Here is a 9,654-nt window from a genome sequence, read left to right as displayed (position 1 = left end):
TAAAATAATGGGAACCCGCGCCGACTTGAGGTCAAAGTTGGACCTGAAATCCTGTACGGTGACTACAGTGGAGAGATTGCTAACTGTATAAGTCTTTACTACACGCAACATCAATTTATTTAAAGCATATATTTACAACAATATTAGACTACAAGAAACATTACTGTACATATTTTTATTTCAATGTTTGCTTTTTGCAGTCAGGATAGAGCTTCCGTTTCTCTTGAACGCAACGTAATACAAATTCTTTTTGTTCCTCATCAGCTATTAGCAAACCATGAAAGTCCTGCATCATTTTTACCGCTCTTTCAGCTGCATCGTTTACTGCTCTAAATAAGCATTGAGACAGTCTTTTTCACATAAAGGAATGAAATATTATTACCATACCATAAATGCTGGATGAATTTTTGTAGAGCAGCTTTAGAGATGATTGGGTCCACATTTTCGTACTTTTTTCAAAAAGCACAAATCTTTTTTGGGTGCTGCTTTGACTGCTAAAATGCATTGAAGCCATGGTGTCACGTATATTGTCACTAAAAACAAGCAGACATCAACCAATGCTTCATTTTCCTTTCGCATCTAATTTTAGTTATGAACTAAACAGTAATAGATTTAGGGAGTAAATGTCTCGAGCCATCCTTTGAGCTTGGTGCATGACTCCCGGTGGTCTTATTTTAAATTCATTTTCTGTATCTTCACCTAAAACTATAATAGGCATAAACTCTTGATAGTCATCTCTGACCATAATATTAGTAAGTTCAGCACGGTAAAAGTCAAGTAAATTTTCCTAGTTAGGTACAGTTTGGAACAACTCCGCAGATCCTCCATAGCGCTGTATTTTAGTGGGATAGATCAGTTCATATATATGATGGCGATAAGCAAAGGAAAGCATTTCTCTATCAATTTTTTGCTCAAGAATAGCGCAAGAACTACTTAAAGGACCTGTTTTGGGAGCTGTAGTATCACAACAGAGAGTTTTAACTTTGTCTTCCAGACTCCAATCTAAAACTGCCTTTCAAACAGCCTTTGTTTGTTCTTTTCTTGTAGAATTATCCAGTTTAGACTCAACAATGAGTTGTTCGTCACATCATATGAAATAACTATAGATAAGCGATCTTCTTTTGAGTTTTGAGCACCCAAAGTGGACAACAGTTTCATATCCTAAGGTAAATTCACTACATATGGTACCTCGTACTGAAAACCAATTTTTATTCTTTTCTCGTGCTCCTTCCGCTTTTCGGTTCGAATTCTTTGAATTGAAGATTTACCTATGGGAAATTCATCAATGTTACACTCAATTACGTCAATAGTAGCTTTAAGACTAAACACCTGGACACCTGTCCAAGGAAGCAACTGACTTTGGAGTAATAAAATCGCTTCTCATTACATATTAACTTGTTCCAGGTTCTGATAATACTTGTTCTAGGGTCTCAAGTATTCCAGAACCTAGAACAAGTATCCAGGTTCTGATATACTTGCTCCAGGTTCTAATATACTTGTTCCAGGAACTGATTTATGTTTCAGGGAAATCTTCTAAATTAATATTTTCACTAGAGCTAAAAGAGGAATTTTATTATACAGGTTCATACAATTCCGAGGATGTTGAAGCGGAATCGTATTTAATGCGCCTGTTTTCTTCTTTGACAGCTCAAAGTCGAGCCCTTTCCTCTTTGTCGGCCAGTTTTATATCCGCTCCACCTAAAGTGACCACGTCGACCAAGTTCTCTTTGGAGTTGTAAGAAAATCTCATCTTCCTCTATTTTGATTAACCGAAGTGCATCAGCATGTGCAATATTGAATAAATTGCTTAAATTACTCTCAAATTCTTGTTGGCACTGCCTGAATGCTTCTTGCAGTTTTTTTGCAGTTTTTTTGTAAGTCTCTCCAAATTTAATACAGGTTTTTAAGTTTATTCACACATTTTGGCAACGATTTGGTGGGAATGCGTGCCTTTTCCCAAAAGATGATGCATTCCCGAATAGCGAGATTTGCACTTTCACTGATAGTTAAATTTATTTCTCGAATGTCATAAAACAAAACAGACAGAACTTGTCCGTTAGAGGGAAGTTTCAAGTCTGTAATTTGGTGTTTTCCATGACTCCTATTAAAAATATCTCTTTTTTCGAACTTTGGAATTCCACTGCCATGTTTCGTTCCCTATGGAAGGACTTTATACTGACTCGCTGACCGGAATGTATTCGTACTGAAACGTTTGATGGTTTGAAAATTACCACGGAAACCCTCGTCCCCCAACATATGTTTTTCTGTTTTCATTTGTTTTCTGTGCACTATTTACAGCTGCTTTGAGCTTTGCATAGTATCGCGTTGCCAGCGTTCGCTTGCTTATGAATACACGTGCTATTTACACGTTTAGGCGTAAGTCGGCACGGGTTACCGTGCTTCAAATTGCATGAAACTTTTTTGCAACGGTTTTGATATAAAAAGAAAAAAATAAGAGGGTATGCGTTTAAAAAAAAAACCACTTTCATTTTTTTGAGACACCCTAATGACGATGTCTTCAAGTATGTTAGATATGCATATTCATGACTTCAAAAGAAAGAAAATTGTGGATTAGAGTTCCATAGTGCTTTTTATGAACAGGTACCCTAATGATTAACAAAACAGAACACTCCATCTTATTTTAAAGACTATGTACTCAAGAGACTGATGAAATAGGTCATTTTTTCCGGAAAAATATACTCCATCAACTTCTATTATTGAAACTTTTTAAGGGGAGAACTTCAAATTAAAAAGCGCATTTACTTCAAGTTTTTCTCTAACAGTTCATCAATAAGTGAAATTGGAGAATGAGGTGTACTGGCCGGAATCCTTCGAACAAAATTGGAGGTTTTTCCGAATCGATCAAGTCGATCGAATTAGTGATAAGTGCTAAAAAGCACAAAACTGCAGTCCTCGGTGGAATAACAGAGCTGGCGGTGTATTTTATGTATTTCTGCCATAGCCCTGACTTAGGACAATAACTTACTGAAAAATACCTAGCTTTGCCTTCAATCTTTGAGTTGAACCGCAGCTACCAGTTTGTTTGGCTTTCTTGGCTCCTTTAAGAAGTTTTCTGCCTCCGGCTCAGTTACTTCCTATTCCGGGCTGATAAGTGATAAAAAAACACGAAACTGCTGTCCTCGGATGGAATAACTGAGCTTGGCGGTGTATTTCATGTATTTTTGCCTTAGTCCAGGCTTAGGGCGGTAACTTACTGCAAAATATCGTGCTATTCCGTCAAAAGTTATTAAAGGAGGACAGACTGACAAACACATTTCCTCATGTCAAAAGTTTACTTTCAAATTTTATATTACTCTCTACTTTTTTAATTACGTAGTATATTTTTTAACTATGTTATCTGCATTTTTACGATTCTTTCAGCGTTCATTCATGCCCCCCCCCCTTATTTTTGTCTTTAAGGAAAAGTAAACAAAAAAAGTAAGAAGAGTTGCAATTCCAAGATGCTTTGCAGTATCATCTGGCTTAACATTTTGCCAAACCTCCTTTATCACCGTTCCTCATAATCAGGTTCCTACAAATTCAGGGTGCCAGAGGTCACTCGGGTGACTAAAAAAAAAAACCTTGCGCACTCGTTCTTTCAGAGGAAGAATGTTTCAGGGTCCATTTTACACTGAAGTTTCGAGTAAACTGTAGGAAATAATTTGCATGGCGTCTAAATTTTTCCTGGCTCCTATAATTTTGCAATTTTTTGTCGGTATATCTACTAAAGGATGTTGGAAATAAGTCTAAGCAATGCATATTCTTAAGTTTTTCATAAGAAACTTATAAAAATAATATATAAGCAGAAAATCCTCAGTTTTTGAATTCAATTAGAATTATCGAACACATCAAAAGAATGGATTATCCTTCCTTGTTTTTGACAGTCTATTTCATTGGAGATCAAATGTTGCAGCTTTCAAATGTAAGATGATTTTTTATGAGTAATTGGATTTTGCCCATCCCTTAAAGAATCTCCCAAGAAATTCAATAATAATAAATCCTCTTTTGCAATACTATTTTAGAAGCATAGGTCGCTTTACAAAGGCTATTAGGCTTAAATTTGAAGACAATTTATTGCATGTTAAAACTGTTTGTTTATGGGACGAAATTCATGCTTAATGAATATTTTAGTTGTCTGACGGAAAAATTGTAAATGGAGATAAGAAAAAAAAAAAAACCTCGAAGTATATCCTCTACAATGTTCTGAAGAGATTATTATAATTCAAAAACAACTTCTTATTACAAACAGGTACGCGCTTTAAGACTTTATGCAATTATACTTATTTCTCTTAGCATAAACTTCGAGAAAACTTGCTTTTAATCTCCAAAGAACTGGTGTATTAGCTAAAACAAAAATGTCATCTCGTCGTCGTCCATAATCTCCCTGGTAGAAGATATCGCGTAGTCTTAAACCCTGGTGCGCCGTCGTAACACTCGCGATCAAATAAATTGAGAAATAAGAATCTAGTGTTTCTGAAAACACCCTAAGGCAGAGAAAACGGGGGGAAAGGATTAGGGATTATTTAAAGTCGATTATTTTTAGTTCGAGTGAGTGAATATTTAACTTAAGAACAAAAAGAGTATTTTGCGATGAAGAAGAACTGCATTCAAAATGCATTTGCATGAGAAGGGAAACTTCAAAATTGGAAATTGCGTTTCCTTTGTTTACAGAAACGATGAATAGAGATGTATAACTCGGCCCGCGGAAGCTGCTCTCCTCTTTCTGCTTCTTCTTCATCGTGGTAAACACATCAAGTATTAAAAAGAACGTCATTTCAAAAGGCTTATCACAGTAAACACATTACTCCCTCGTTTCATCGTTGTTTCTGTTTGCATCTCTCTCCTCTTACGCTTTTTTTTTCCCCTTCCCGCGCTTTGCTCATTGAAATACACATTCGAATACTCTGAGCAAAAAGAATACCGGAATATGTTCCAGTTGCTAATGCACTGAGTTTCAATTTTTAAGGATTATCATCCCATGAGGGGACAGAGAAAAGAGGCTAAACGTCCTTTGTCGTTAAATAAACGTCTTACGAGCAATGAAAGAAAGAAAACACTATTTTGATATTCCATTCTTTTTATTCCACGCAATTGGTATCGCGCAAGAACTTCGAAACTAATGAAGGATTTATGTTTGAGCTTATGTTACTTATTGTTCCTCTTCCTACAATAAGGCTTCTTAAGCTATTCTCATTATTATAATATTCCACGATGCTGTTTTTCATGTAAAATTAAACTGAAAAATGATAAAAATTATAAACATGAATGATTATTGTCTTTGGTCAGCTCTTTTTAAATATTACGCAAAACGAAATGCTGGAATTACTGTTTTGAACGAAAAGTGCCTTTGACTTACGTTTTAAAATGATGTTGTTTTTTAAGAATTGAATATGCAATATTAGTAAAATGTACAAAGATAATCCAGCTATTCTCCAGAAGTGGAAACAATTGTAACATACGTTTTATTAATTAATTCATGGGTCATATGAAATTGCGAGATGGTTAAACTGCTTCCCATTACCAAATTACACCTGCCCCCTCCACCCACTTATATCTCAGCATACTTTAGCAGCGCTTAATTTAACTAAGTTCATATTTAAAAATAAATGCAATGCATAGTTAAAGTAATCATTGTATTATTTAAATACAAAAGAAACAATGTTTCATTCAAATTATTGAGATAGTATTAAAAGAGCGCGTTGTTTTCATTGGTAGGAATAATTTCATTCAATGAAATGTGTGTACTCTATCTTAAAAAGAAGAAAAAAAGCAACACAGATAAATGGTTATAAAATGAAAACAATTTATTGGAAAACAATAAAATTTACACAGGTCGTTAAATAGAAGACTATACAATGTCGCACACAAAAAAAAGGAAAAAAATCAACAGTTAGTTTTCAAAAATACAGCATAAAAAATGATGTACCTATCTTGTGCTAAAAATGCACAGGGAGAAAAAGTCCTTGAGAATTTTTAAAATGTGTCAATGACTTTTCGGCAGTATTTGCAATTATTTTTTATCAGTGCTGTGCTCAACCAAATCGGATAGATGCTCTCTGGTAATAGACACGGTACCTAAAACAAATTTTCGATGTGTTGCTTTTTTTTTTTTTTTTCGAACTAGAGGTACTCGCGCGGCTTTGCCCGTGTTATAAAATTAAAAGGTCAGTTTGTTCGCCTGTATATTTAAATTTGACTCCTATTATGCACATAGTTTTTTTTTCTTTTTTTTTTCCAAGATCTCCTCATGTTTTTGGCAGATTTGATAATTTAGCATTACGACTACCATTTGATTAGCCTCTGTTACGTCACCTGCATTTTTTCAAAAAAAAAAAATGTAAAAGGAAATAAAAACATGGTTGCATGAGCTTATGTACGCTGGCCACTGAAATTGGCATTATTTTCGGCTTCAAATTTTCCAAAATATCTCTAAGTTGTCGTCAAATGCTCGATCATTACGACGTCACTTCTGTCGCATTACAGCCGTGATTTTGCTACCAATGTAAGTTGAAATTTCACCTTCATCTGGCCAAAAGTAGTAGATTTGTGAAGTTCAAAAAACGTTTGTTTTATTTATTACTAGTAGCACCCGTACGGCTTTGCCCGTAGTAGAAAATTAAAAGGTCATTTGGTTCGCCCGTATATCTACAAATAATGGATGATAAATTTCTCGCCAGTTTACTATATTCATATGCTTGCCCGTGTTACGGTTCCACGTTGTGATAATTTAGTAATACACTTATCCACGTTGTGATAATTTGCTCGGTAAAAATTGCTTGAAATTGGAATAGAAGAAGAACAGAATCGAATTTTCGAAAAATCGCTTCGAGGTGCACTCCTCCATGACACAAATAATTGTGTGCCAAATTTATGAAAATCGGTCGAAAGGTCTAGACTAGGCGCTATGTGCTTCACAGAGATCCAGATATCCAGACAGACTTTCAGCTTTATTATTAGTAAAGATAAAGAATTTAAAATGCGTTAGAATAGTTTGGTTATAAATAAATGTAACTAATTATATAATTGCATTCAATTAATAATAAATCTAACACCAAACTGTAAACTGTATGAAAAACGAAAAGGAAAAGTAAGCATTTCTTCCCGGAATTAGCTTAAATGAAAAAAATGCTTTTATTATCTGAAAAGAAGCGCTAATATTTTAAATCAGAATCAGTACATATCGTAACAATTGAAGATTTTTCAATTTTAGTTATAACTTTACTATTATTCATTAAAAATTTAAAAGCATGACAAAAAAAAACATTTCTTGCTCACGGAAACCAGCAGCAGGCTTAGAAACATTTTTAGAAAGAAGGAAGTTTTCTTCCTAACGCAAAATAAGACATTTGTCAAAATTTAGCAGTATAGAAAGAACGTTGACAAGGAACAATTCATCTCAATTCACGCAGGAAAAAAGAACTTTTTAACCCATGTCCTCAGATTTTGGCAAAATTTGATGTACGTAATATTTCTATGGTGGTAAGGAACTATATGAATTTCTCCTTTAATATGTGATCTGATTTTTGTTTTACGAATCCTCAAACTGAGATAATGAAAAAACTAATAAAAGAAAATTATATACCGCTAAATGACGTAGCTGTTCATGTAATCAGATATTAATTCTTAACTTAATGAAGCATAATTATTTAAAATTGCAAAATATTTATAAGTTGTTCGCTTGCTATGTTCATGTTTGATTATTTTGGTGTTGTTTTTGTTCCCCTTCTTTCCTTTTTTTTTTTTTCAACAAACTAAAAACTTTTACTGATTTGTGTCTTTATTTGTCTTTATATTTCATTGATTTTTAAATAAGTCAGTTCAGTATTTGAATGGATTTGTGTTAAAATAATCGAAAATTATTAAAAAATAATGATACAAAAATCTCCTATCATGAGGCGAGGTCAGTTGAACTGCGATACTCTGAAAAAATTTAATATGTTTTAAAGTAGTTATAATGAAAAGAAAATAAATTAAAATTCTAACTGGACAACAAAAATAATTATAATGTCGTACTAGACTCATAATTAATTTTTTATAAATGTTGGGGTAAAAAACTGATACTAGTAAAATTCTGGAAAAACATTAGTAAAAGAGCATAACTAATAACCAGTGATGTTCCCATTAATTTTTCTGAGGGTAACTTACTCCCAGTAGTCCACTACGCACAATATGTGTATGTGATCATATACATAGTATGTCATAATATGAAAATTTATGAAACTTGAGGGTATACGCTATATGTCGAAAAAATGTTTGAGAGTATAAGGCGTATATGGAGTGTACCCTATGGGAACACCACTGCTAATAACAGTGCCTCAATCACAACTTTTTCTCGAAGAGGGGCCGGGATCTTATTTCGTAGCAATCCATGTATCTATATATTGGAACATAACTCCAAAATCAAAGTCCGAAAAAAAGTCTCACAACGTAAGATAAATAAATACCTTTGTGCTGAACAGTAAAATAAGAAACACAACGTTAAAAAAGGCACAAATTTGCCAATTACAGCAGACACGTGTTTCGGCGTTTCAGGGAACGCCTTTTTCAATGCAAAAAGTAATGAGCTTATGGATGAAAAGACATCCGACAAAAGGCGTTCCCTGTAACGCCGAAACACATGTCTACTGTAACTGGCAAATTTGTGCTTTTTTTAACGTTGTTTTTCTTATCTCACAACGTGCTTGAATATCAGACAAATGTGTCTAGTTCGATCCGAAACGTTACATAATTTTGGAATTAGTGAGTGTGAATTTGATCAATTCGCAGCCAAACAAATCACTAGCGGTCCAAAAATCGATTTTACACTTAAAGGATAGACGAAACCTTAAAGCAAGAATCAGAAAACTGGCAGGGGCGTGCACAGGGTAGGGGGATGGAAGGGACACCTGTTGGCCCATGCCCCATCCTGAAGGGGACCCGAGGTATTTAAAATGAGGGTGAAGCATATGTAAGAACGTAGTGGAAATGGAGGGAGCCTAATTAGTACAAAAAATAAGTAAAAATGTTATTTTTAAAAAAGTCTCGTATAACACGATTTCGATACTATGCGGAACGAATTAACCGTTTTATAAATAGGACACCCCTGTACACGCTTACCGTGTTAATGTATTGCCTTTTCATTCTATTTATGAAAAGTTCTTTTTCTTTCAAAAAAAAAAAAGTTTTTATCCTCCTATTTTCAGCCAACAAACAGTCAGAATAATTCAATTATATGAGTTTTAGATTTTCCTAATTGTGTCTGGGTGAATCTAATATAAAAGCATTTTCTGTTTTTTCTGGTAAATTCATGACACAGTTGAAATTACATTTTGGTCTACATACCGTCTCCATTAAATTTCCCATTATTTGCCAAGATAGTAAATTTTTTTCTTTAATTTTTATTTCTCATAAGCGGAAAAAATAATCCATAACTACACAATTAGCTTCTCTGGTTGAAATGATTCTTAAGTACTTATTTTTTTCTATTAAAGAAGCATTAACGGACGAATCGCGATATTATTCAAGCATGAATTAGAAGCTAGTGAGTTTAAAGAATTTTATTAAGGCTTCTTTCACAACGACTCCAATACCTATAAACTAACACCTATTGTAACCGAAACCGGTTATAAATAACAAACCAAAGTGATTTTATTCAAATGTGCTTTGAGCGTCTGT

This window comes from Uloborus diversus, chromosome 5, assembly GCF_026930045.1.
Source record: "Uloborus diversus isolate 005 chromosome 5, Udiv.v.3.1, whole genome shotgun sequence".
NCBI classification, from domain to species: Eukaryota; Metazoa; Arthropoda; class Arachnida; order Araneae; family Uloboridae; genus Uloborus; species Uloborus diversus.
The sequence above is the reverse complement of the archived record's forward strand: the minus strand, read 5'-3'. Positions refer to the sequence as shown.